The 27,111-nt window shown below is 33.5% G+C and overlaps 1 long non-coding RNA gene and 20 other non-coding genes across 70 annotated transcripts in view; all 21 read left to right on the top strand.

Moving 5' to 3' along the window:
* The window catches only part of LOC147913805 (uncharacterized), a 168,699-nt gene that overhangs the window by 57,932 nt on the left and 83,656 nt on the right, over positions 1-27,111 (top strand). For 42 of the 50 annotated variants that reach the window (XR_015556061.1, XR_015556066.1, XR_015556094.1 and 39 more), the window contains 21 exons: positions 501-587; positions 2,551-2,637; positions 4,059-4,135; positions 6,312-6,393; positions 9,004-9,056; positions 11,044-11,110; positions 13,256-13,294; positions 14,377-14,461; positions 15,676-15,760; positions 16,663-16,734; positions 17,453-17,521; positions 18,626-18,702; positions 19,558-19,641; positions 20,554-20,633; positions 21,536-21,602; positions 22,121-22,171; positions 22,721-22,807; positions 23,528-23,620; positions 24,820-24,904; positions 25,565-25,650; positions 26,538-26,616. This is a non-coding gene — a long non-coding RNA (uncharacterized LOC147913805). Of the gene's footprint in view, positions 1-500; positions 588-2,550; positions 2,638-4,058; positions 4,136-4,496; positions 4,590-6,311; positions 6,394-9,003; positions 9,057-11,043; positions 11,111-13,255; positions 13,295-14,376; positions 14,462-15,675; positions 15,761-16,662; positions 16,735-17,452; positions 17,522-18,625; positions 18,703-19,557; positions 19,642-20,553; positions 20,634-21,535; positions 21,603-22,120; positions 22,214-22,720; positions 22,808-23,527; positions 23,621-24,819; positions 24,905-25,564; positions 25,651-26,537; positions 26,617-27,111 lie in introns of all 50 variants that reach the window. The other 8 variants (XR_015556104.1, XR_015556102.1, XR_015556072.1 and 5 more) reach the window with 7 other exon arrangements.
* LOC147913865 (small nucleolar RNA SNORD113/SNORD114 family) lies at positions 1,222-1,295 on the top strand. Its single transcript, XR_015556240.1, has one exon. It is a non-coding gene; the product is annotated as a small nucleolar RNA SNORD113/SNORD114 family (small nucleolar RNA).
* On the top strand, positions 3,369-3,446 carry LOC147913864 (small nucleolar RNA SNORD113/SNORD114 family). Its single transcript, XR_015556239.1, has one exon. It is a non-coding gene; the product is annotated as a small nucleolar RNA SNORD113/SNORD114 family (small nucleolar RNA).
* LOC147913863 (small nucleolar RNA SNORD113/SNORD114 family) lies at positions 4,735-4,809 on the top strand. Its single transcript, XR_015556238.1, has one exon. It is a non-coding gene; the product is annotated as a small nucleolar RNA SNORD113/SNORD114 family (small nucleolar RNA).
* Positions 7,060-7,136, top strand: LOC147913862 (small nucleolar RNA SNORD113/SNORD114 family). The gene has a single exon (XR_015556223.1). It is a non-coding gene; the product is annotated as a small nucleolar RNA SNORD113/SNORD114 family (small nucleolar RNA).
* LOC147913861 (small nucleolar RNA SNORD113/SNORD114 family) lies at positions 9,663-9,736 on the top strand. Its single transcript, XR_015556293.1, has one exon. It is a non-coding gene; the product is annotated as a small nucleolar RNA SNORD113/SNORD114 family (small nucleolar RNA).
* Positions 11,889-11,961, top strand: LOC147913860 (small nucleolar RNA SNORD113/SNORD114 family). Its single transcript, XR_015556233.1, has one exon. It is a non-coding gene; the product is annotated as a small nucleolar RNA SNORD113/SNORD114 family (small nucleolar RNA).
* Positions 13,823-13,897, top strand: LOC147913859 (small nucleolar RNA SNORD113/SNORD114 family). Its single transcript, XR_015556264.1, has one exon. It is a non-coding gene; the product is annotated as a small nucleolar RNA SNORD113/SNORD114 family (small nucleolar RNA).
* Positions 15,104-15,178, top strand: LOC147913858 (small nucleolar RNA SNORD113/SNORD114 family). Its single transcript, XR_015556252.1, has one exon. It is a non-coding gene; the product is annotated as a small nucleolar RNA SNORD113/SNORD114 family (small nucleolar RNA).
* LOC147913857 (small nucleolar RNA SNORD113/SNORD114 family) lies at positions 16,097-16,170 on the top strand. The gene has a single exon (XR_015556224.1). It is a non-coding gene; the product is annotated as a small nucleolar RNA SNORD113/SNORD114 family (small nucleolar RNA).
* On the top strand, positions 17,070-17,144 carry LOC147913856 (small nucleolar RNA SNORD113/SNORD114 family). Its single transcript, XR_015556261.1, has one exon. It is a non-coding gene; the product is annotated as a small nucleolar RNA SNORD113/SNORD114 family (small nucleolar RNA).
* Positions 17,854-17,925, top strand: LOC147913855 (small nucleolar RNA SNORD113/SNORD114 family). The gene has a single exon (XR_015556253.1). It is a non-coding gene; the product is annotated as a small nucleolar RNA SNORD113/SNORD114 family (small nucleolar RNA).
* Positions 19,053-19,127, top strand: LOC147913854 (small nucleolar RNA SNORD113/SNORD114 family). The gene has a single exon (XR_015556259.1). It is a non-coding gene; the product is annotated as a small nucleolar RNA SNORD113/SNORD114 family (small nucleolar RNA).
* LOC147913853 (small nucleolar RNA SNORD113/SNORD114 family) lies at positions 19,979-20,053 on the top strand. The gene has a single exon (XR_015556275.1). It is a non-coding gene; the product is annotated as a small nucleolar RNA SNORD113/SNORD114 family (small nucleolar RNA).
* On the top strand, positions 20,980-21,054 carry LOC147913852 (small nucleolar RNA SNORD113/SNORD114 family). Its single transcript, XR_015556270.1, has one exon. It is a non-coding gene; the product is annotated as a small nucleolar RNA SNORD113/SNORD114 family (small nucleolar RNA).
* LOC147913851 (small nucleolar RNA SNORD113/SNORD114 family) lies at positions 22,150-22,224 on the top strand. Its single transcript, XR_015556229.1, has one exon. It is a non-coding gene; the product is annotated as a small nucleolar RNA SNORD113/SNORD114 family (small nucleolar RNA).
* Positions 23,156-23,230, top strand: LOC147913850 (small nucleolar RNA SNORD113/SNORD114 family). Its single transcript, XR_015556230.1, has one exon. It is a non-coding gene; the product is annotated as a small nucleolar RNA SNORD113/SNORD114 family (small nucleolar RNA).
* Positions 24,226-24,300, top strand: LOC147913849 (small nucleolar RNA SNORD113/SNORD114 family). The gene has a single exon (XR_015556271.1). It is a non-coding gene; the product is annotated as a small nucleolar RNA SNORD113/SNORD114 family (small nucleolar RNA).
* LOC147913848 (small nucleolar RNA SNORD113/SNORD114 family) lies at positions 25,246-25,320 on the top strand. Its single transcript, XR_015556273.1, has one exon. It is a non-coding gene; the product is annotated as a small nucleolar RNA SNORD113/SNORD114 family (small nucleolar RNA).
* LOC147913847 (small nucleolar RNA SNORD113/SNORD114 family) lies at positions 26,007-26,078 on the top strand. Its single transcript, XR_015556265.1, has one exon. It is a non-coding gene; the product is annotated as a small nucleolar RNA SNORD113/SNORD114 family (small nucleolar RNA).
* Positions 26,967-27,042, top strand: LOC147913846 (small nucleolar RNA SNORD113/SNORD114 family). The gene has a single exon (XR_015556281.1). It is a non-coding gene; the product is annotated as a small nucleolar RNA SNORD113/SNORD114 family (small nucleolar RNA).

Genomic DNA, 27,111 nt, shown 5'->3' with positions numbered 1-27,111 from the left:
CACTGAGAATGTGAAATTAGGATTTAAATGTACCCAATTCTGCACAAGTAACATTCATTAAAATATTCTTTTATTCTGTTAAAACTCTGAGGGCTGGCCTCATGATCTAGTGGTTAAGTTCGGTGCGCTCTGCTTTGGCAGCCCGGGTTCGGTTCCCAGACATGGACCTACACCACTTGTCGGCAGCCATGCTGTGGTGGCGACCCACATAGAAAATAGAGGAAGATTGGCACAGATGTTAGCTCAGGGCGAATCTTCCTCAGCAAAAAAATAAAATAAAATAAAATAATAATGATTAAAAAAACTGTTAAAATATAAAAATATTTTTGATAGATATTGTTCTTATTCTTGTGTGGTAGATTCACCAGAGGCTATTACATTATTTAAAAGTAAAAGTAAAATACTATACTAACTAAAAAGGACCAAAGTTTATTACTATCTAGTTTCACATAATTAAGACACATTAAAAATCTAGGTTAATTCTGCTTTTTCCTCCACAGAATGACCACAGGACAGTGGACTTATTCATTTTCTGAGAAACAGTATCTTGGCACTTAGCTCTGTGGGTAAAGAACATAGATACAAATGTAAGTCCCACTCGAAGTTCCCAACCTTGGTTGGGATGCTTTGTTCATGAGTGCTTAGTGATATTTGAGAAGAATCAATGTCTGTATAAGACATGAAATTCCCCAACTATGGACCAGTGATGGGAATATGTTACTAATCAAAAATTATGTTTAATCTAATTTGGCACAACTGAAGTGATTAAAAAAAGATAGTAGTCATTTCATTCATTTTCAAAACTATTTAATATTACATTTTATTTTTCTCCACTAATGACTTAAACATTTTCATATTGGTGTAGTCTTGGCTGATAACTGTTTGTGTGGCGGCTCGTAAGAAAATGGAAGACATTATGTTTGAGAAGTGATTAAAGATGGTGGTTTTCTCATTTTTGATTGACCCATCTTTAAAACATGGGCAAATTAAATAAAAGAAAGCCACAGAAAGACCAATGGTGCATTTGGCCTGAAGCGTGGATGTTAATTGATCACACATGTTCTCTGAGGTCCATTATAAAAGGAGATCTAGTCTATTCGCTCTATGGGGAAAGAGCCACTAATGGGAAGATCTTGTTCCTGGAATTTTTATGATTGTATTGTTATTCATGGATCAATGAATAAACAAATAAATGAAGATATAAAGGAAGGAAGACGTGCCTGGACCAATGATGAGTACCATGGGGTATCTGAAACAGGAGCTTTGATTAAACCCATATCAACTCTGAGGTCCATTACAGAGAGACACGTGAGTGTTCCCTCTGTGGGAAATGAGCCCATGGTACCTGGTGCTTGGGCTTCTGTGGTTCTTGTGGATGCATTGTATTTTTATTATAAAATCAGCCCACAAATAAATAAAATGTATCGATGAATGAAAAAAAGAGGACAAGTCATGCACCTATTATTAAGGAATGTAATGACACATGGATTATTATTAAAATCTACCTGAGACTCTGACTTCTAATAAATTAATAGTAAAGGCTTTTACTACTCTAGAAAGGAGTATGAGGTCATTTGTACATAACAGTCAGAGTTTTTGTTCTGTGTTGGTGGTGGGTTGCTGACTGATTGTTCTATTAAGGAAATGGAAACGCCCTGACTCACATAAATAGTTGGTTAAATAACCACATCATTGAGAGCCAAGCAGAGACCAATGATAAGAATGATTTATATGACAACACTCATAATTAATCCAATCCTTTTTTACTGATTTTTATTAAAACAATAAAAAAGAAGCACGTCTGTTATTCTTGATGTCAATGACTATGGACAGACATAAATTTCCTTCATTATTCCTGTCCAGTGGATAAGATCACAAATATTGGTGTCTTTGTATAAGAGAAAGAAGGTATAATTATCTCAATCTGTTTTTTAAAATTCAGCAAACCATGAACCAATTAGGGCACATGTTGTAATATGAGGATACTGATTTGTCTTGTTTTCCAACGACAGATATTCTAGTCTCTTCAATTTTTTGAAAGTTGCCCCTGGACCTTTCCAAGTTATAGTAATTTGGTTCTGGGTTGGTGTTTAACCATTTTGAGTTTTCTTTAGAAAAATGAGGATATGGTATTATTATTCCCTGAATAATAAAAATAAATGAGTAACTGAGTGAATTTGTAAATCCATAAATATGTATAGTAGAGAATTGGTGAGATTGCACCATGAAACAAATTAAATATGTCCAATTCTGCACAAATAAGTCCAACAGAAAGATGATCTTGGCTGTCCCTATATGGGTAGCAAATGAAGTCAGATGTCTCTAATTGTTATAGTTTTTATTTTGAATTGAGCTGTGAGTTCAATGGTATTCATATTGTTTAATAGTAAAATTTAAATAAATAAAAGAGTGCCGTTCTTGGGAAAATGATGAGAATGTGATATGAAGTAGAGTTTATGATTAATCTAGTCCTCCTGACAAATTTCAACTTAAAAAATCTAACTCTGTCTCCATTGTTTTTAAAAATAGGCTTTTTGTTTTCCTTTATAGAATGAACCCCACAGAGCTGATTTAATCATTCTCTAATTGTGTAGATCCTGGCTGTTACTTCTGGGACTAAGGGGCAGAAAGACTGACGTAAGTAAACACCAGTGTTGGTGTTCTAGGCTTAGATAGGGGTTATTCACTGGATAATATTCAATAAAATTATTTCAATAAAATAAACAGTTAAATAATACATGAAATTAAGGAATGTCAATCATAAGCCCATGACTGGAGTGTGTCATGAACTAAAATTTATGATTACTTTGACTTCGCCAGCTAAGGACCATTAGTTGGTCCTCCAAAGATGATCAAAAGAGATGGAGGGCATTACACATATTTTCAGAGTGGTTTAACTTCCAGTTTAATGTTCTTGTCGCATTTGCTTAATGCATTCCTTCCTTGATAAAGATTGCAGTTGTTAACTCTTTGAGGCTGGAGTACCTCGGAAGATGGCAGATGTCAGTTTTGTCAATTGTGGGCTTAAATGCTAGGTTTATGGTTGTTGATGACACTAGCTTTAATATAGGAACAAATCCACTGAAAGAGGAGCAGGCAGACCTCCAGTCCTAAGTTGGGGATTTATGTGAAGCAAGGGTGCTGATGAATCTCTATGTGCAAAACAGAGGTTCCTTGTGAAAAGAGATTGAGTCTATTTGCTCTGCGTGAACAGGGGCAAGGAAGAGGTCTTGGTTGGTATTTAAGGCTTTTGTTCTCAGTTTTGTGTCATTAAAGGTTATTGATTATGTAATTATTATTCATGAATCCGTGAATGAATGAATCAGTTCAAGAAGGCATAAACGAATGAAGAAATAGAAAGCCATGCCTGGATCAATGATGAGTATTGGTAGAGGTATCTGAATCAACACCTTTGATGGAGCCCTCTGTGTAACTCTGAGGTCCATTACGGAAAGAGAACCAGTCAATATTCTCTGCAGAAATTAGGTAACAGTAGAAGTTAGGAAAATTCAATAAACTTGTACCTGGGCTTTTATGGTTCATGGATATAGATTGTTTTATTTCAAGTGAATCAATGCATGAATAAAGAAAGAAATGTATACATGAAGGACTGAGAGGCCTACTTGTGGAACGATTAGTAAAATACAATAAAACAAGTACTAATATTAATATAATTCTGAAGTAAACGAACAGGTTTAATCTGTAATCCTCTTTCATATGGAGCATATTAGTATCTGTAGTTAAAAGGCAACATTTTGAGTCTTTGTAGTTTGCTAGGGTTTTTTTTCTGTTAGGAAAGGGAAAGTGTTTGCATCACTCAATAGTCTATTGAGGACCATCTACTTCATGTAGGGGGATATTTGTAATCATTATAGATCTTATCTTGAACTAGGGTGCACTTAATAGTGTTTATTATATTATTTATAACTAAGAATTTGATCCTGGATTAATAAAAACTTGCATTTTTTAACCAAGGTTTATTGTTATCTAGTTCTGTCTGACTAACAACCATTACAAAAAAATCTAAATCTAGTCCCAATCTGCTTTTTCCTCCCCAGAGTGAACATAGGACAGCTGATTTAATCATTTAATGAAGAATTGTTATTGTGAGCAAGGAACATAAAGACAAATATAAGTAAGTCTCTTATTTTACGTTCCTTGTTTGGATAATTTGTTCTTTGGTGTTAGCTGAAGCATTTCAAAGTAATAATTGTCTACTCCATACATGAAATAAATAAAACACTCCAGGTAGGGACCAATGATGGGAATGTGTTATAAAACAAAAACTATGTTTAATCTAAATCAACACAACTGAGGTAATTTTGATAGAAGATATTTAATTTATTCTCAGAGCTGTTTAATATTATTCTTTATTTTCTGCCATGGTTTATTTAGCATTCCCATATGGATAGAGCTGGCTGATAACTCTCTGGGTGCATCCCAGAGGTGATTGAAGACGGTGGTTTCATTATTTTTCATTGAATCATCTCTGACAGGTGGATGAATTAAATAAAAGCAGGCCACACAGACAGCAACACTGAATGGGGATTTAATACAAAGCAGGGATATGGACCCATCCACATGTGCAGGTTTGAGAGCCCTTACAAAAGAAGTGTAGTCTATTAGCTTGGAGGAACAAGTGCCTAAAATTCAAAGATCTTGTTTTTGGGATTTTGTCATTGTATTATTTATGAATCAGAAAATTAATCAATAAGTGAAAATAATTTCCTAGCATGGACCAGTGATGAGTGTCATGGGGTTTCTGAAACAAGAATTTTGATTATACCCATCTGCATCTCTGAGGTCCATTACAAAGAGACACCTCATTATTCTCTTGGTGGGAAATGAGCCTATAGTACCTTATTCTTGGGCTTTTGTGGTTTGGGGTGTGAATTGCATTATTATAATAAAATTGGCCCACACATAAGGAAATATATCAATGAGTGAAGAATAAGAGAGATAGCCATGCACTACTTTTTTTTTTTTTTTTTAAAGATTTTATTTATTTTATTTTTTCCCCCCAAAGCCCCAGTAGATAGTTGTATGTCATAGCTGCACATCCTTCTAGTTGCTGTATGTGGGACTCGGCCTCAGGATGGACGGAGAAGTGGTGCCTCGATGTGCACCCGGGATCCGAACCCGGGCCACCAGCATCGCAGCGCGCGCACTTCACCACCAAGCCACAGGGCCGGCCCCCATGCACTACTTTTTAAGGCATGTAATGAAACAGGGATAATTATTAAAACAATTTTGAGATTCTTAGTCCCAATAAATTAACAGTCAAAGCTCTTACCACTTTGGTAAGGAGCATATGGTCATCTGTACATTAGAGTCAATGTTTTTGTTCTGTGTTGGGACTGATTGCCGATTGATCATTTTATTAAGGAAAGGGAAATACATTTGCCTAAATAGTTGATTGAATGAACTATGTAATTGAGAAGGAGAGCATGGAGCAATGATGAAACTGTTTTATACAGCCACGCTTATGATTAATGCAATCTTTTCATGCAATTTTTTGTAAGCAAACGAACATTAAAGGAGCCAGTTTGCTATATATTTTTTTGCTATTCTTTTGGATAATGACATAAAGACAAATGTAAATATTATTCAAGATACTTACCTAGTAGTGGATGGGCTTACATATATTGAAATATAATTATAAGTGAACAAATGTATACATTTATATCTCAATCAATTTTTTTTCAAGTTGGCCAGCAACGCATCAATAGAAAGCATGCAATTGGATGTAAAGATCATGATTCATCATGTTTTACACAACTGATATCCATAGGAAGACAGAATTCTAGGCCTTTCCAATGGTGCATATAGACATATGTAAATGATAGTGTTTCAGTACTGTTTTGATGGTTGTTTAAACTTTTTGGAATTCTTTTAGAAAAACGAAGAGAAGATCTTATAATCCCTTGAAATAAAGCAATTAGTGAGTGAATTAATAAATATATTAAGTAGGGTCAAGCTTGGACCGTTGGTGAGATTGTGCCATGAATTGAATCTCCCATGTATCCAATTCCGCTCAAATAAAATTCAACAAAATTTTTGCGAGTAGCAAGTACAGACAGATATTCCTAATAACTATAGTTATTTTTCTTCTGTTTATTGCTGGATTTAATGGTGTTCATTATATTATTTAAAATAAAAATTGTACAAGTTAATAAATATGAAGTAGAGCTCTCTCTTTCCAAATGTTGAGAATAGGAGGCAAACCAAGGTTTATGGGTACTTGATTATTGATCATTTAAAATTGCTAAATGTAGACTGATTCTTTTTAAAATTTGCTCTTTACTCCTCAGAATGAACAGACCCTACAAGATTTGATTATTATCTCGTGGTGCAGATCTTGCCTTTTACCTCTTGGGGTAAAAAGAGATCAATGTAAGCAGTAGTCAAAGTTCATGTTCTTGCGTGAGGGCTTCACCGTGGTATTCACTGAGATGTTTTGAAGGAATAAATGGCTACATACACAAACAATTCGAGGGTGGTCATGCGTTGACCAATGATTAAAATGTGTATGAATTCAGAATTATGATTAATCCATTTCAGCGTGACTGAATTCCTTAAGTCAAAAAAATGAAAGGCATTTATATCATTTTCAGAACATTTTAATATTCCATTTTATTTTTATATGGTGGATTTAAACACTTCTCCATTGATAGTGTTGTAGACTATGAACCCATTGAAGGGGAGAATGTAAAAAAATGGAAAATTTTGCCTTTTTCTTAGTTGTGGTATAAAATGGTTGTTCATTGTACCATCTTTAAAATAAGAATGTTAAATCAAAGAGGTCCAAGCATGGACCAATGACTAATATGGAATTGATATGATGCAAAGAAATGGATTAATTCATATTTGCAATGCTGAGGTGCATTGCACAATGAGGGCCAGCCCTCTAGCTCTGTGAGAAGTTCACTTCCGTAGACATATTCATATCTTCAAGGATGTTTGTTTTATTTTCCTAATTCATGGACATTGTATTATTATTAATGAATCAATGAATAATTCAAGAACAATATATTAAATGAAGGCACAGAATACTAAGTCTGGATCAATGATGAGTATGCGTGGGGCATCTGAATAAAATATTTTGATTAAACCCAGTCTGTAACTCTGAGGTCCATGGCATCTATGGGAAATGTGCTTACAGAGTAAGTTAGAAATATTCAAGGATTGTATTCTTGACCTTTCATTGTTCATGAATATGGATTCTATTATTTTAAGTAAATCAATGCATGAATAAATAAAGTATAAATAAGGATGAGGGATAACCCTTTATCCAATTATGAAAGGAGCTAATGAAACAAGGTTTATCATTAATATGGTTCTGAAACTTTGAGTTCACATAAAATAGACGAAGGCTGGTCCTCTTGTGGGAATATATACACAGATATATGTGAATATCAATGTTGTTCTGGGTTACTGATGAGTTGGTATCATGGCTTATTTTAAAAAGGGACAAAAAATTTATATAGTTGCATAATAATAATACTTAATATAATATATTCAATAATAATATAGCAAATCATGATAAATACATTAGTATAAAATTATTCTAATAAACCATAATTTAATATAATCAATAATAAAATATAAGATACAAATGATTAGTTACTGAAACATGGAAAAAGTCTAAGCATGGCATTGAAAATGTGAATATAGTAATTACAAATCCTCTGTGTTCATTGATTTTTGTTTAAAGAGAAAATCATAAACGCATTTTCTTGATGATTTCTGTGAGTAATAAACCAATGAATAGATTTAGTGTCACTCAGGGTTCTTGTCCCTCTTCCTTAGGGTTCACCAGCATTGGTGCTTTTATAAATGAATAAAAGAATAATTTCATATGTCAATCCATTATTTAAAAGAACATAAGCCATGGGCCAGTGAGGAGCATATATAATATATGAAGGAGCATGGTTAATCCTGTTCTACTCTCTTGAAATCTACCTAAACAAAAAAGATCCAGGCCTTCCTGTCTTTAGGGAAGGATCACGTAGACTTCACTCTCTAAACACATCTTGCTATTAACATTTAAATTCAAATTAATTGCAAATAAAAATTCAGGGGCCGGCCCAGTGGTGTAGTGGTTAAGTTTGTGATTTCTGCTTCGGCAGCCTGGGGTTTGCCGTTTTGGATCCTGGGAGTGGACCTACTCACTGCTCGTGAAGCCATGCTGAGGTGGCGTCCCACATAAAAGAACTACAACTCTACAACTATGATACACAACTATGTACTGGGGCTTTGGGGAGAAAAAAGAAAAAGAGGAAGATGGGCAACAGATGGTAGTGCAGGGCCAATCTTCCTCAAGAAAAAGAAAATAAAAATTCGATTCCTCAGGAACACAAGCCACAATTCAAGTCATATGTGTCCAGTGGCTACCATATTGGGCAGTGCTAAAAGAGAACATTTCCATCTCTGCAGAAAGTTCCATCAGTGCAGACAGTGCTGAGATAGAAAGTTGCACGTAATGGTATTTAGTTTTAAGTAGCAGATGGCTCTCCCATTTTGTGTTTTCTGTAGGAAAAAGAGAGTAGATAATTAAATTATCCTTAGAATTATTTAAAAAGTGAATAAAATAAGTTAATTGATAAATGCATGAATTGAAGTACAGCATGACCCATTAGTCAGATTGTTTCGTGAAAAAAGAATTTAAATTCATTCCATTTTGCAAAAGTTTTCCCCATTAAAAAATTACCTGGCCTTTTTGCTCTTTGGTAGGGGCATATAGACAGATATTAATAATAGTTAGAGTTCTTGTGTTGAGTGTTAGATTAAAAGGTCTTCATTATATTGTTTCACACTATAAGTTAAGTCAGTAGATGAAAAGAATACCACCGTTGGATTGATGATGAAAATGTGACAAAACCCATGTTTATGATTAGTCTAGTAATGCAGAACTAACTTCTACTTAAAAATCTAAATTTACACTTTTCCTTCTTTTAAAAATCTACCTTTTCCTCCTGAACGAATGCTCTACATTGGATTCAGTCATTGTTGGTTGATGAAGATCTTGACTGTTACTTCTGTGGGTAAGCAGCAATGTAAGTAACAAAGTTTCTCTTCTTGGTTTGTATGGTTTGTTGATGTGTGCTCACTGAAATAGTTCAATAGAACCAAAGGCTATATACACAAAAATAAAATCCAATAACGCCAAGTATGGACCGATAGTGGGAATGTGTTATGGGCCAAGGAGTAGAATTAACCCATTTCAGCACAACTGAAATTAATTTTTTAAAAAGATGGAAGGTGTTTAATTAATTTTCAGAACTGTTTGCTATTTCATATTATTTCTGCACCACAGTTGATTTAAGCATTTCCATATTGGTAGAGATCCAGGCTATTAACTGTTTAGTGGAAGCCTTAGAAGGTGAAACATATTGTCTGTGTTCTAGAAGTGGGATACCATTGTGGTTTGGGGTTGTTTATTTTACCATGTTTAAAGTTGGACAAATTAAATGAACATTGCCGAACCATGTTTTTCATGATGGTACTGATATGAAACAAGCTTTACGCTGAGACCTAGTCTGAAAGCTCTGAAAAATCAGTCTAGAGACAGATCACAGTTATATCAGGGATCTTGTTCTTGGGAGTTTGTGATTCATGGGAAAATGAAGATATAAATGAATGAAAAAAAAGAGTGCCAAGCCTGGACCAATGATGAGATTGGAGGGTGTCTGAATCAAAAATTTTGATTAAAGCCATCTGGAACTCTGAGGTCCATCATTAAAAAGTGGCCTCCTTTATTCCTCTATGGAAATGAGCTTAGAGTAGAGGCTCAGAACATTCAGGCATCTTGACCTTGGGCACACACACTTTGTGAGTATTGATTGAATTTTTATAAGTAAACCAATGAATGAATAAATGAAGAAATGTAAAAATGGGTAAATGTAAAGAAAGCTGGGCATTGACCAATTATGAGAGTGTGCAATGAGACATGGATTATTATACATTTCTGTAGCACTGAATTCCAGTGAAATACATTCATATTTCTCTTTTGGAAGGAGTGTGTAGACAGATATATGTAAGACTCAATATTAAAGACTCAATATTATTGTTTGATGTAGGTGGTTATTTGCTGGTTGGCTGTTTTTATTTAGAGAAGGGAAAATTACATAAATAAATAAATTATTAAATAGTTATTTAATTGGAAAAAGAATGAGCATAGTTCATCTTGAGAATGTATCTTATGAAAAGAGTTATTATTAATCTACCTCTGTTCACTGAGTTTTATCAAAAACAAGGAAAAGCACCTAGTTTTGAAATCTCTGTGGGTAATGTAATAGACATATGGCGATAAAACATATTATTCAGGTTTCCTGTCTAAGGTTAGTTAATTCCCAGATATTGATAAATTATCTCGTGTGAATAGATTCAGTCCTAATCACAGTCAATAAGTTAAACAGGGGGCAAAACATGGCCCCGTAAAAAGCAAGAATAACAATTAATCTGTGTCTATACTACTGATCCTCTCTTCCTAGTTGGGGGGTGGGCACTGAGACTCCTGCACACAAAGAGCGTTTCTATTCTGAGTTGTTCATGGCTTTACCACTGTGTGTGTATGTGTTTTAGTAAATTTGAATACATGATCAAATATTCCATGAGTCATTTCATAAACAAATAAATTAAACAATGAATGATTGAATTAATATATGAATAGGGTCAAGCATAGATCTTGGTGAGGATATGCCATGAATTGCAAATTTAAATTCATGCATATCTACATAAATTGAGTCCATTAAAATAAGAAAGATTATTTAGGCTCTTGCCTACGTGGGTAGGGGTCTATAGGCAGATATGAACAATAGTCATGGTTCTTATTTTTGAGTGATGAACTCGACAGTGTTGGTTGTATTACTTAAAATTAGTAGTTATATCAAGAAATTAAAAGCAGTGCTGTTCTTGGGTCAATGATGAAAATGAGACTTGAACCAACTTCGTGATTTACCTAGAAGCACACAACTAATGTCCTTTAAATCTATCTAAAGCTGGACTGTTCCTTCTTCTGAATGTTGGCATTTGACTCCACAGAATGAAAACCAGGGCTGATTTAATCAGTCTCTGCTGATGAAGATCTTGGCTGTTATTATCCTTGTGGGTAAGAAACGTAATGACTAAAGTAAATAATAGTCAGAAGGTCTTGTCAATTGAGGTGAATTTTTTATTAGTGTTTATTGAATTATTTAAATTAAGCCATACATAGACCGATGATATGAATGTGTTATGAAACAAAGATTATGGTTAATCCACTTTAATACAACTGTGGTTTAAATAAGATGGAAGACATTTCATTCATTTTCAAAGCTGATTAATAATCCATCTTATTTTTGTACTACATTTGATTTAAACATTTATCTGGTAATAAAATCTAGGGCTGCACTGTCCAATGTGGTTGCCCCTATCCGCATGTGGCTATTGAAATTTAAAATCATTAAAGTTAAATGAATTTTAATTGGGGTTCCTCAGTTGCACTAGCCACATTTCAAGTACTTAGGAGCTACAGGTAGCTAATGGGACCGTATTGTACAGCGCAGTTATAAAACATTCACGTTATCATGCCAAGTTCTATCATATAGCTCCTCACTGAGGGAGGAGTACATAGCAAGACAGAAGAGAGTTGAAATAGGATGTGTATGAAGCAAGAATGTTAATTGATCCATACGTACCTCACTGAGAGCCACTGCAGAAAGAGATCTAGTTTGTTGAGAAAAGATCTAGTTTATGGAGAAAAGAGCCTATAAACAGATCTTGGTCATATTCAAGGATCTTGTTCTTGGCTTTTTATTTTTATTCATGGATATTGATTTTATTATTGTTAGTGGATCAATGAATGGATCAATAAACAAAGTATAAATGAAGAAAAAGATTGCTTAGCCTGGATCAATGATGAGTACCCTGGGGTGTCTGAAATCAAGGATCTTGATTAAACCCTGTAACTCTGAGGTCCATTACAGAAAGATTCCTCTTTGTTATCTCTGTGGGAAATGAGCTTGTTCCAGGAGTTAAAAATATTCAGAAGTTTGTTCTTGGGCTTCTGAGCATTGTATTTCCAGTAAATCAATGCATGAATAAATTAAGAAATGTATAAATGAATAAAGACAAAATGGGTTACTCCTGGTCCAAATATAAGAGTATGTAATGTAATATATGTAATATAAAAATCATTATTAATACATTTCTGAAGCACTGAGTTCCAGTAAAATAAATTGATTAAAGCTGACCCTTTTGGGTAAAGAGCATTGAGATAAATAGATGTAAGAGCCCATGTTGTTTTTCTGGGTTGGGTTGTTGGTGTTTTGTTTTATTAAGAGAAGGGCAAAGCATTTTCTTAAATTAATTATTGATTAAATAACTACATAATTGAGAGAGGGCTTACACACTGACCTATGTTGAGAATGTGTCACATGACCAGTTATGATTAATCCAATCATCTTCACTATTTTTTAATTTAAAAAAGATAAGGAAAAATCATCTGATCTTTTTTCTGTGCCTAATGAGCGTATGGACAGGCATTAATATTGTCCTGTTTCTGTGGAGTTACAAATATTAATGATATTATTATAAATATATAAAAGAAGAAGTTAATATTTTAATCAATTATTTGAAAGAAGGCAAAGCATGGACCAATGAGGGGCATGTGTTATGAAACCAGGAGAGTGATTAATCTAGTTCTACACAGTTGCTCTCCAGAGAAAGAAAATAGACCTAGGCTCTTACATTTTTGGAACGGTGAATACATTTAGATAGGATTTCTCTTTCTGGCTTGTTGGTGCAGTTTCTTTAAAAAATGGAAAATAAATGACTCTATGTGTAACCAGATACATACATACATATATAAAGGTGGGGCAAGCATGGACAGTTGCTGAGAATGTGCTCAAATTTATTTAGATTAAACTAATTCTTTCCAAGCAAAGTTCATTTAGAAAAAAGATGTGGCTCTTACTTGGCTAGGTAGGGGGCATATAAACTGATATGTGTAATAGTCATAGTTCTTATTCTTTTGTCTGGTGTTGGTTTCAAAGGTGTTCATTATATCAGTTAAAATTAATACTTAAATCAGTTATTCAATCAATAAGTATGCCATTCAGAGTTTTAATATGCAATAAGCACTAAGGTTTATTCCTAATCAATTATTGTTGACTTGAACTAAATTAAAAAAAATTTGAATCTAGGCTGTTCTATCTGCTTATCTATTTATCTAATCTAATCTAATCTATTTTTATTTTTGCTTTATACTCTACAGAATGGACGCACAATGATTCAGTTGAGTGTAGAAACTGATGTAAGTAACAGTCACAGTAATTGCTTCTGTTTGGTGGCTTATCATGGGTGTTCACTCTATTATTGAAAGGGAATAAACGGATACAGATACAATTAATGAATGAAGGTCATGTATGGGCCAATTCAGCACATCTGTGGTCAATTAAGGAGAAAAAAGCAAGACCATTTTATTCATTTTCACATTTAATTATTAAATTAATTAATATAAAACGTATGATTCAATTTCAATTTTGAGTCACAGTTGATTTAAATCTCTCTATAAAGACATGTTTAGTCACATTCAAATGGTAAAAGGGGGTTAATAGGAAGTATTATATTAATTAATCTATATAGGAAACATTGTGGCGCCAATTAATGAAAGATATATATGGTCAGTGGGAAGTAATTCTATAGAGAAATGTTAGAGATTTTCAAGAATCTTGTTTCAAGTCTTTGTGACCTCTAGGCATTTATTTTATTATTATTAGTGAATTGATGAATTAATCAATAAAAACATGTAGATGTGATTGATGATAATGAGGGCCAATCCTGGACCAATGATGATGACTGGTGGAGTATGAGTCATGGATGATGAATACTGTGTGTCTGGAACTCTGAGGTCCAACACAATAAGAAATCTAGCCTATACCTTCTGTTGGAAATAATTCTATAGACAGAAGTTAGGAATATTTAAGGTTCTTGTTCTTAGTTGTTGTGTTCATGGAATTTGATTATATGATTATAAATGGATCAATGAAAAAACCAATAAACAAATATATAAATAAATAAAGAAGATGAAGCATTGTCCAATTATGAAAATATGTGGTGAGACCAGAAATACTATTAATATATATTAAAAACACTGAAGTCCATTAGGAAATAAATGTCTTAAAGGTATTACCTCTTTGGCTAAGGATGACATGTACAGTTGTTATAATGGTCCATGATCCTGTATGGTCAGGGCCTTGTTCAATGTTGTTTGTTTTCTCAAGGAAAAAAATCACAATTTAATGCATACTTAAAAGACTAAGAAAAGAGGAATACAAGGATAAATGGAGAGAATATTTCAATCTTTTTATCCTCTGTTCTGCTCTGTACTCTCAGAATGGATGCTCCTGGCTGATTTAAGCATCTGGCATGGTCCCGAGCTCTCTGGTTGCCTCTGTGTGTCAGGAGCATGGAGAACAATGTGAGTATAGTCAAAGTCTTTGTCTTGGTTTGGGTAGTTTTAAAAAGATATTCATTGTATTGTTAAAAGAATCCAAAAGGAATAACTATTGCTCACTGATAAATATGACATTGCCACTAACATTATGTTGACTAATCACCATTTGAAAAATTAGGAATTATTTTTTTTTTTTTGTGAGGGAGATCAGCCCTGAGCTAACATCCGTGCTAATCCTCCTCTTTTTGCTGAGGAAGAACAGCTCTGAGGTGACATCTATTGCCAATCCTGCTCCTTTTTTTCTTCCCCGAAGCCCCAGTAGATAGTTGTATGTCATAGTTGCACATCCTTCAAGTTGCTGTATGTGGGACGTGGCCTCAGCATGGCGGGAGAAACGGTGCGTCGGTGCGCACCCGGGATCCGAACCCGGGCCGCCAGTAGCAGAGCGCACACACTTAACTGCTAAGCCACCGGGCCGACCCCAAGAATGATTAATGAGAGAGATATAAACAATGTGGCAAATGATCCTATAGATAACTATTAAGGAACTTAAAGATCTTGTTCTTCAGTTTTTGTGATTCATAGTTTTTTATTTAATTATAAGTGAAGTGATGAATTAATTAATAAACAACTGTAGAAATTAATGGAGAAGAAGAGGGCCAGTCCTGGACCAATGATGACGACTGGTGGCGTCTGAGTCATGGATGATGAATACTACGTGTCTGGAACTCTGAGGTCCAACAAATGAGAAACCTGGTTTATTCCTTCTATTGCAAATTATCCTTTGGACAGATGTTAGGAATATACAAGGATTTTGTTCTTTTACTATGTATACGTAGTTTCAATTTCGTATTTGTAAATGGATCAGTGATAGCACCATAAACAAATATATAAATCAATAAATATCAAGAGGGTTAAGCATTGTTAAACTCTAAATATATGTGCTGAGGCAAGAAATAGTATTAATTGAGATCATTGAAGTCCATTAAGAGATAAATGGACCAACTGTGTTACCCCTTTGTGCAAGGACCGTGTAGACACTGATTAGTAATAGTCACTTATATTGTTATGAACCAGTCTCATGGATGAGGTTGTTCATTTCGTTAAGAGAAAAATATGTAAATATTAGGAAAATTAATAAATAACCAAGTGATTGAGTGAACGAAATGTGAAAGCAAGGATAAATGGAGAGAATGTCTCAATTTTTTAAATCATGTGCTCTGCTTTGTACTCCTCAGAATGGACGCCCTTGAGCTGACTTCGGCATCTTCCACTGTCATGAGCTCTGTGGTTGCCTCTATTGTTAGAGACACAGACGCCAATGTGAGTAATAGTTGTAGTTCTTTTAGTTTGAATGTTTTTTTTAAAGGAACTTCCGTGTTTTAATAAGATGTATTTCATATAAGCAAAGAAAGCCAACTGTGACCCAATGATAAATGCTACTATATGAAATATTGTGTTGATTAATCCATATCTGAAACATTAAGGATAATTAATATAAGAAATATATTGATGTGACAAATGATTATATAGGCAGATGTAGAGATATTTAAGACCCTTATTCTTATTTTTTTTATACATAGGTATTTATTTTATCAGGGAATTGGTAAATTTTAATAAACAAATATTGATGAAAATGAAGAAAAAATGTCCCAAGCTTGGATGAATGATGATGACTGGTGCATATGAGTCGTGGAGAATTAATAATACGTGTCTGGAACTCTGAGGTCCAATACAAAAGAGAACCTAGTCTACTGCCTTTATTAGAAATGATCCTATAGATAGATATTAAGAATATACAAGGATCATGTTCTTGGTCTTTGTGTTTATGGATTCTGACTCTGTTATTATAATTGGATATATTAAAATTATTAAAATATTAATAAACAAATATAAATAAATATAAATTAGTAAAGCATTGTCTAATTATGAAAATATGTCATGAGATAAGAGAATCTATTAATATATGTTAAAAACACTGAGTTGATTAAGAAGGACATGGTTCAAATGTGTTACTTCTTTGACCAATGATTATACAGAAAGTAATCATTGTTCTTGTTCTGCCTTAGTGGCAAGTTTGATGTTCATTTTCTTAAGAGAAATATTAATGAATATTACCCAAAATTAATAAATACCTAAATTACTGACTTAATGAAAGGTGAAATGCAAGGGTTAATGGAGACATTGTCTCAGTTTTTTTTTCATGTATTCTGCTTTGTACTTAGAGTGGGCTCATCAAGCTGATTTTAGAATCTTTCGCGGTCAGGAGATCTGTATGTAGGAGAACGGAGACGAGTGTGAGTAATGGTCAAAGTTCTTGTCTTATTTTTGGTGATTTGTTTAGGATATTAACTGTAATATTAAAAAATAATTAAAAATAATAAAAAAGGACAACCATGGCCCCATGATAAATATGGAATTGACATGAAATGTTATATTGATTAATTGATATTTGCAACAATGTAGATGATTAATGAAATATATATGCAATGAGGGAAATGATTCTATTGACAGATGTTAGAGATACTTAAGGATCTTTGATTCATAGATACTTATTTTATAGTTACTGCTTTATTGATAAGTTAATCAGTAAAGAAATGTAGAAGTGAGTGAAGAAAAAGAGGGCTGAGTCTGGACCAATGATGATGACTGGTGGCGTATGAGTCATGAATGATGAATACTACGTGTCGGGAACTCTGAGGTCCAACACAATAAGAAATTTTGTCTATTTCCTCTGTTGGAAATGACCATATTGAGAGATGTTAGTAACATACAAGGATTATGTTCTTGGTTTTTGTGTTCATGGATTTTGATTCTATTAGTATAAATAGATCCACGAAAGAATCAATAAACAAGTATACATAAATAAATATGAATAAGTGAAGCATTATAAATTATGAAAATTAATAAATACTTAAGTTGCTGAGTAAATGAAATTGCGGAAAGCAAAGTCAATGCAGATAAGGTCTCAGTTTAACTTTTTTTTTGTCACCTTCTGTGTTTTGTATTTCTCAGAATGGGTGCACTGGAGCTGATTTAAGGATTCTTCCACGGTGACAAGATGGGTGGTTGTCTCTGTGTTTGGTACGTAGAAACAAATGTGAGTTTTTGTGGGTATACACTCTGTGTTTGAAAAGTATGAAATATAATCAAAGAAAGCCAACCATGGTCCATTGATAAATATGGAATTGTGATGTAGCATTATATTTACTAATCCCTATATGAAACTTTGAGTGTGATTAATGACAGAGATATATCTATGTAGTAAATGATTCTATAGACAGTTATAGGACTACTCAAGTCCTATGTTTTGATTTTCTTGTGCTGCATAGGTATTTATTTTGTTGCGTTTAGATAAATTGATGAATTAATTAATAAAGAAAGGTAGATGAGAGTGGGAAAAAAAAGGCGAAGCCTGGACCAATGATGACTACTGGTGGCGTATGAGTCATGGATGATGAATACCTGTCTGGAACTCTGAGGTCCAACATAAAAAGAAATCTAGTTGATTTCCTCTCTTGGAAATGACCCCCTAGACAAATTTATGATTTTACAAGGATCTTGTTCTAGAGTCTTTGTGTTCATGGATTTTGATTCTACTACAGTCATGTATCACATAAGGCCATTTCGGTCAACAATGGACCACATATATGACGGTGGACCCATAAGATTAGTACCATATAGCCTAGGTGTGTAGTAGACTATACCATCTAGGTTTGTTTAAGTATACTCTGTGATGTTCACACAACGACGAAATCGACTAATGATGCATTTCTTAGCATGTATACTTGTTGTTAAGCAACACATGACTGTATAATAAATGAATCAATGTAAAAATATACATAAATAAAGATGAAAAGGGTGAAGCATTGTCCAATTATGAAAAAATGTAGTAAGGCAAGAGATAATATTAAAATATTGAGACACTAAGTCAGTTAAGAAATAAATGGTTTAAGGGTGTTACCTCTAGCTAAGGATGCTATAGATAATATAAATAATGGCCAATATTCTTGTTTTGGGTTAGTGAAAAGTTCAATGTTGCCTATTTTTCTTAAGAAAAAATAAAACACATACTATACCCCAAATTAATGTGTAACTTAATCACTGAATAATAAAGTGTAGATGCAAAGATCAATAGAGAAAGTATCTCCATCATGTTATCATCTACTCTGCTTTCTATTTTTTAAGGTGGACACACCCAAGCTGATTTAAGAATTATCAGTCAACAAATCTCTGTATTTGCCTGTAGGAGCATGGAAACCAAGGTAAGTAATAGTCAATGTTGTCATCTTACTTTGGGTGGTTTGTTTAGGTTATTCTTTGTAATATTTTTAAAAAAGTACTCAACATAAGAAAAAAGACCAACCATGGTCCAATGATTAAATTAGAAATATATGAAACCTTATGTTGATTAATCTGTCTTTACAACAATGAGGATGATCAATGAAAGAGGTATATTCAATTAGGCAATGATTCTAAAGAAAAATGATAGACACTGAAGGCTCTTGCCCTTGAGTTTTATGATTCATACATATTTAGTTAATTACTACTAGTCAATTAATGAATTAATCATTAAACAAATGTAGATAGGAATGAAGAAAGAGAGGCCCAAAGCTGGACCAATGATGACGACTGGTGGCGTATGAGTCATCTACGATGAATGCTACGTGTCTGGAAGTCTGAGGTCCAAGACGAAATAAAATCTAGTGTGTCCTCTCTCGAAAATGGTCCTATGGATCCGTGTTAGGAATATATGAGGATATTGTTCTTGTAATTTTGGGTTCATGGATTTCAATATTATTAACATAAATGGATCAATGATAGAACCAATAAACAAATATATAAATAAATAAAATCAAGGATGAAGCCTTGTCCACCTATGAATATATTTGGTGAGGCAACATATACTATTAATATAAACTGATGCATGTTAAGAAATAAATGGACCAAGGGTGTTACCTCTTTTTCAATCATACATATATTTATGCTTGTATATGTGTCTAAATTGTTAAAAAATAATAAATACCTTTATGACTGAGTAAATGAAATGAGGAAAACAAGGACAAATTCAGAGAAGGTCTCAATTTTCTTTATCATCTGCTCTGTTCTGTACTCCTCAGCATGGATGCACTCCAGCGGATTTAAGCATCTTCCGTGGTCACATGCTCTGTGGTTCCCTCTTTGTATAGAGTACAGAGACCGATGTAAGTAATAAAGTTCATGTCTTTGAGAGTTTTTTCCCCTCAGTATTCATCGTATTGTTAAAAGTGTGAAATATAATCCAAGACACCAACCACCATGAATGATAAATATGTGATTGGTCTGAAGCATTATATTTATTAATCCATATATTAAACATTGATGATAATTAATGAGAGATATATCAATGTGGCAAATGATACTATAGGCAGATGTAGAATATTTATTGCTCTTATTCTTGGGGTTTTGTGAATCAATGAGTTTTAAAAATTAATATTAGTGTATTAATGAATCAGTCAGTGAACTTATGCAGATGAGAATGAAGAGAAAGAAGCCCACATATGGACGAATGATGATGACTGGTGGTGTATGAGTCATGGATGATGAATATGACGTGTCTGAAACTCTGAGGTCCAATAAAAAGTAAATATAGTCTGTTGACTCTATTTCACATGATATTATAGACAAATATTAGGAAAATATAAAAAATTAAAAAATAATTTTCTTGGTTTGTGTTTATGAATTTTGATTTTACTGTAAAAATATGGCCCAAGGAAACAATCAATGTACAAGTATAAATAAGATGAAGTGGGTAAAGCATGTCCACTCTAAATGTATATGGTGAGGCAGTAAAAACTATTTACGTTTATTGAAAAGACTGAAGTTCATTAAGAAATGTAAATGGTTCAAAGTCTTACCTCTTTGGCTAAGTCTGATATAGACAATGAATGATGGTTACAGTTCTTATTCTGTGTTAGTGTTAGGTGTGACATTGTTCATTTTTTAAGAGAAAAATAATAGTGTCCCCAATTTACTGTATTCCTAAGTGACTGACTAAATGAAGGTGGGATGTGTGGATCAATAGAGAGTATCTCAATCTTGCTATTACCTGTTCTGCTTTGTATTCCTCGGAATAGGTGCTCAGGAACTTACTTAAGCATTTGGTTGTGATCAAGAGCTCCGTGGATGTCCCATGTGAAAGAGTGTGGAGACCAATGTGAGTCATAGTCAGATTCTTCTCTTGGTTTAGGTGGTTTATATAGGATATTCAGTATAATATTTAAAATTATTAAATATATTCAAAGAAGGCCAAATATGGCTCAATGACAAATATGGTATTGACGTGAAACATTATGTTGATTAATCAATATTTGCCACGATGTGGATGATTAATGAAACAAGTATATTCAGTGAGGCAGATTCTATAGACAGATTTAGAGATGCTTAAAGATCTTGTCCTTGAGTTTTTTGATTCACAGATATTTATTTTATTATTATTAATGACTTAATAAATTGATCAGTAAACAAATGTAGATGAGAATGAAGAAAAAGAGACCCAAGCCTGGACTGATGATGACAACTGGTGGCGTATGACTCATACAGAATGAATACTATGTGTCTGGAACTCTGAGGTCCAACACAGAGAAATCAGGTCCATTCCCTCTGTTGGAAGTGTTCCTGTAGATGGACGTCAGGAGTATATAAGGACTTTGTTCTTATTCCTTGTGTTCATGACATTTTAAAAATATCATTAAAATAGTATCAATGTCAGAATAAACAAATGTATAAATGAATAAAGATGAAGAGGGTTAAGTATTATTCATTACTAAAATATGTAGTAAGCAGAAATAATATTAATATAAGTTAGAATGCATAATAAATGGATCAAGTGTATTTTACATTTTTGACTGAGGATGATATAAACAGTAATAAGTAATGGTCAGTTATTGATCTCAGTCAATTGGAAGTTTGATGTTTGTTTTATTAAGGGAAAAAGAAATAAATGTAACCATAATGAATACATACCTAAATGACTATGTATATGAATTGGGGAAAGTGTGGATCAATGGAGAGAATGTCTCAATCATTTTATCACTTTCTTTGCTTGGTACTATTCAGAATGGATGCCCAAGCTTCTGCCATGATCAAGATTGTCATGTTGCCTCTGTGTTGGAAAGAGAACAAGGTGAGTAATACATGTGTCACATAACGACGTTTCAGTCAACAACAGACCGCATATATGACGGTGATCCCGTAAGATTAGTCCCACATAGCGTAGTGTGTAGTAGGCTATACCCTCTAGGTTTGTGTAAGTATACTCTATGATGTTTGCACAACAACAAAATTGCTTAACGATGTATTTCTCAGAACGTATCCCTGTTGGTAAGCGATGCATGACTGTAGTCAAAGTTGTCATCTTAGATTGGGTCATTTGTTTAAAGGTATTCATTGAATTATTGAAAAGCATTAAACATAATAAAAAAGTGAACTATGGCCCAATGATAAATATGATATGAAACATTATGTTGACTGAGAAATAATGTGCAACATTGAGGTCAGTTAATGAAAGAGAATCAGTCCATATGGGAGATGATTCTATAGAGAAACGTTAGGTATATTCAAAGATCTTGTTCTTGGATTTTGTAATTATGTGTTCATTTTATTATTATTAATTAGTTAATTATTTATTTGATACAAATGTAGAAATGGATGAAGAAGAAGAGACCCAAACCTGGACCAATGATGACGACTCAGGTTGTTTGGGCCATGGATGGTGAATAATATGTGTCTGGAACTGTGAGGTCCAACACAAAACATAATTAGTCAAATCTCTTTTGGAAATGATCCTGTAGGTAGATATTAGAAATATACAAAGATCATGTTCTTACCCTGTATTCATTGATTTAGATTTATTATTATTAATGGATCAATGATAGAACCATTAAAGAAATATAAATAAATAGATAAAAAGAGAGCGAAGCACTGTCCAACTGTGAATACATGTGGTGAGGGAAGAATTATTCTTACTAAAAATTGAAAACACTGATGCTCCTTAAGAAATAAATGGATCAAGAGTACCACCTCTTTGACTAAGGATCATATAGACTCTGATAAATGAATCAATTTTATTTTCTAGATCAGTCTCAAATTTGATGTTGTTCTTTTTGTTAAGAGAAAAAAATCTATGTTATGAAAAATTAATAAATACCTAAATGACTGAATAACTGAAATGTGGAAAAGAAGCATCAATTCAGATAAGGTCTCAATTTTTTTTTCATCATCTGCTCTGCTTTGTGTCCTCAGAATGGACATACTTGAGCTGACTGAAGAATTCTTTCATGGCCGCGATCTCTGTGGTTGCCTCTGTGTGTTAGGTGCACAGAGACCAATGTGAGTAATAAAGAGCATGTCTTCATTTGACGGGTTTTATAAAAAGGGGCATTTACGACATTATTAAAAGTGCGAATATAATTCAAAAGACCAACTATGGCCAATGATAAATATGGGATTATTACCAAGCATTATATTTGTTAATCCATCTGTGATAGATTAAGGATAATTAATGAAAGAGATATATCAATGTGATAAATGATTCTATAGACAGATGTAGAATATTCAAGGTTCTTATTCTTCGTTTTTTTGTGTGTGAATTATAGGGTTTTAAAATTAATAGTGGTAAATTAAGGAATTAATTAATGAAATAATGTATAGGAGAATGAAGAAAAAGAGGTGGAAATATGGACCAGTGGTGACGGCTGGTGGCGTGGGAGGTGTGGATGATGAATACTACATGTTTTGAACCCTGATGTCCAACACAAAAGAAATATATTTTTCTATTGCCTCTGTTTGAAGTGATCCTACAGACTGATTTGAGGAATATAAAAGGATCGTTTCATTAGATTATTTTCATAGATTTTGATTCTTTTATTATAAATGATCAATTTAAGAATCATTGTACAAATATAGAAAAGTAAAGATGAAGAGCCTGGAGCATATGCACTCTTAATATATGTGGTGAGGCAATAAAACAATTAAAATGTATTGAAAATACTGAACAATGGAGATAACGTCTCAATCCTGTTATCATCTGCTTCGCTTTGTACTTCTCAGAAAGAAAACCCCTGAAGTGATTTAAGCATCTGCCCTGCTCAGGAGCCCCAAAGTAGCCTCTCTCTTTAGGTCTTTAGGAACATTAAGTCCAGTGTGAGTAATAATGAAAGTTCTTGTTTTGGTTTGGGTGGTTTCTTTAGGATATCACTTTAATAGTTTAAAAAGTATTAAATATAAGAAAAAAGACCACTATGGCCCAATGATTAAATTGAAAATGCATGAAACATTATGTTGATTAATCTATCTTTACAACAATGAGGATGATTAATGAAAGAGGTATATTCAATTAGGCAATGATTCTAAACAAGGTTGATAGGGATACTGAAGGCTCTTATCCTTTTTTTTTTTGTGAGGAGATCAGCCCTGTGCTAACATCTGCCAATCCTCCTCTTTTTTTTTGCTGAGGAAGACTGGCCCTGGGCTAACATCCTTGCCCATCTTCCTCCACTTTATACGGGACGCCGCCACAGCATAGCTTGCCAAGCAGTGCACAGGTGTGCGCCCGGGATCTGAACCGGCGAACCCCAGGCCGCCGCAGCGGAGCACGAGCACTTAACCACTTGTGCCACAGGGCCAGCCCTGAAGGCTCTTATCCTTGCATTTTTGTGATTCATAGATTTATTTAATTATTAGTAGTAGATTGATGAATTAATATATAAACAAATGCAGATGAGAAGGAAGAAAAAGAGGCCCAAACTGGGACCAATGATGACGACTGGTGGCGTATGAGTCATCTACGATGAATGCTATGTGTCTGGAAGTCTGAGGTCCAAGACAAAACAAAAGCTAGTCTATTTCCTCTCTCAAAAATGATCCTGTGGATCGATGTTAGGAATACGCGAGGATATTGTTCTTGTAATTTGGATTCGTGGATTTCTATATTATTAATATAAGTGGATCAATGATAGAACCAATAAAAATACGTAAATAAATAAAATCAAGGATGAAGCCTTGTCCACCTATGAATATAGGTGGTGAGGCAACATATACTATTAATATAAACTGAAGAAACTGATGCATGTTAAGAAATAAATGGACCAGTGGTGTTACCTCTTTTTCTAAAGATCATATAGACACTGACACTGATAAGTAATATTTAATTTTATAAGCCTGGGCCAGTCTCCAGTTGAGGATGTTAATTTTGTAATATATATGTTTATATTTTCATATGTATATATGTTCTGAAAAATTAATGAATACCCAAATAACTGGAAAAATGAAATGAGGAAAACAAGGACTAATGGAGAAAAGGTTTCAATTTTTAATTATTTGCTCTGTCTTACACTCCTCAGAATCAACACACTCAAGATGATTTAAGCATTTTTATAGTCACGAGATCTGTGGTTTCGTCTGTGTGTTAAGAGCATAGAGACGAATGTGAGTAAAGGTTAAGGTTCTTGTATTTGTTTAAGAAGATTTTTTTAAAGGGTATTCACTGTATTGTTAAAAGTGTGAAATATAATCCAGAAGATCAACCAAGGAAAATGATAAATATGGCATATTATGAAGTATTATATTTGCTGATACATATATGAAATATTGATGATAATTAATGAAAGAGCTATAACAATGTGGCAAATGATCCCATAGACAGATGTAGAATATTCATTGCTCTTGGGTTGTTGTGAATCATAGGGTCTTACAAATTAACATTATTGAATTAAGGAATTAATTAATGAAATAGGGTACATGAGAATGAAGGAAAAGAGGCCCAGACATGGACCGATGATGACTGTTGGTGGAGTATGAGTCATGGATGATGAATATTACGTGTCTGAAACTCTGAGGTCCAATACAAAAGGAAGTATCGTCTGTTGCCTCTGTTTGAAGTAGTCCTATAGACAGATGTTAGCAAAAGAAAAAGGCTTATTCTTTGTCTGTGTAAAGTTTGAGATTGCTTGATTTCTTAAGAGAAAATTAGTAAATATGACCCCAATGTACTATATTCCTCAGTGATTGACTAAATGAAAGGTGAGAAGCATGCATCAATAGTGTCTCTCAATCTTGTTATCATCTGCTCTGCTTTGTATTCCTCAGAATGGACACACCTGAACTGGTTAAGTGTTTGACCATGATCAGGAGCTCCACAGATTTTCCCTACGTATAGATGCATGTAGACCAATGTGAGTAATAGTTAAATTCTTCTCTTGGTTTGGGTTGATTGTTTAGAGTATTCACTGTAATATTAAAAAATAGTATTGAATATATTCAAAGAAGGCTAGTCATGGTCCAAGGATAGATATGGAATTAACATGAAACATTATGTTGATTAATAGGTATTTGCATCCATGAAGATGATTAATGAAAGAGGCACATTCAGTGAGGCAAATGATCCTGTAGGTAGATATTAGGGATACTGAGGATCTTGTCTTTGAGTATTTGTGATTCACAGATATTTATTTTATTATTATTATTAGTGAATTGATGAATTGATCAGTAAACAAATAAAGATGAGAATGAAGAAAAAGAGACCCAAACCTGGACCAATGATGACGACTGGTGGCGTATGAGTCGTATACGATGAATATGTGTCTGGAACTCTGAGGTCCAACACAAAGAAATCTAGTCTATTCCCTCTGTTTGAAGTGATTCTATAGACAGACGTTGGGAACAGAGATCTTGTTCTTGGTCTTTGTGTTCATGAATTTTATAAAATTTTATTATAAAACAATAAATGGCAGAATAAATAAACAAATGTATAAATAAATAAAGAGGAAGAGGCTGAAGTATTGTTCATTCGTAAAAGGTCTAGTAAGGAAAATAATACTAATATAAATTGGAATTGATATTAAGTGCATCAAGCATATTACATCTTTGACTAAGGACAATATAGACAAGTTTCTGCTCTGCATCAGTTACAACTCTGACATTTAATTTATTAAGATTAAAATAAATATTACCATTAATCAATAAATACCTAAGTGACTATGTATATGAATGGTGGAAACAGTGGATCAATGGAGAGAATGTTTCAGTCTTTTTATTGTCTTCTCTGCCTGGTACTATTCAGAATGGATACTCCAAGCAGATTCCAGCTTGTGCTGTGATCAAGACTGTCAGGTCGCCTCTGTGTCAGGAAAGAGACCAAGGTGAGTAATGGTCAAAGCTCTAATCTTGGTTTGGGTCATTTGTTTAAAGGCATTCACAGTATTATTAAAAAGTAAGAAATATAATCAAAAAGTTAACTATGGCCCAATGATAAATGTGATATGAAACATTATGTTGACTGATAATGAAATATTATGTTGATTAATCAACATTGAAGTCGATTAATCAAAGACATGTAGTCTACATGGGAAATGATTCTATAGACTATGTTTGGGATATTCAAATATCTTGTTCTTGGGTTTTGTGAATTATATATTCATTATATTATTATCAATAAATCAATTTATCTGATACAAGTATAAAAATGAATGAAGAAAAAGAGACACAACCATAGATCAATGATGACTACTGGTGGCATATGAGTTATGAACGATGAATACTATGTGTCTGGAAGTCTTGAGATCCAGCACAAAACAAAATTAAGTGAATTTTTCTGTTGGAAATGATATTATAGACAGATATCAGAAATATACAAA

The sequence above is a fragment of the Ceratotherium simum genome, chromosome 24, assembly GCF_057802395.1.
Source record: "Ceratotherium simum simum isolate JZ-2026a chromosome 24, ASM5780239v1, whole genome shotgun sequence".
In the NCBI taxonomy this organism is placed as follows: Eukaryota; Metazoa; Chordata; class Mammalia; order Perissodactyla; family Rhinocerotidae; genus Ceratotherium; species Ceratotherium simum.
Note: the sequence above shows the minus strand (reverse complement) of the source record. Positions and strands in the feature narration are given on the sequence as shown.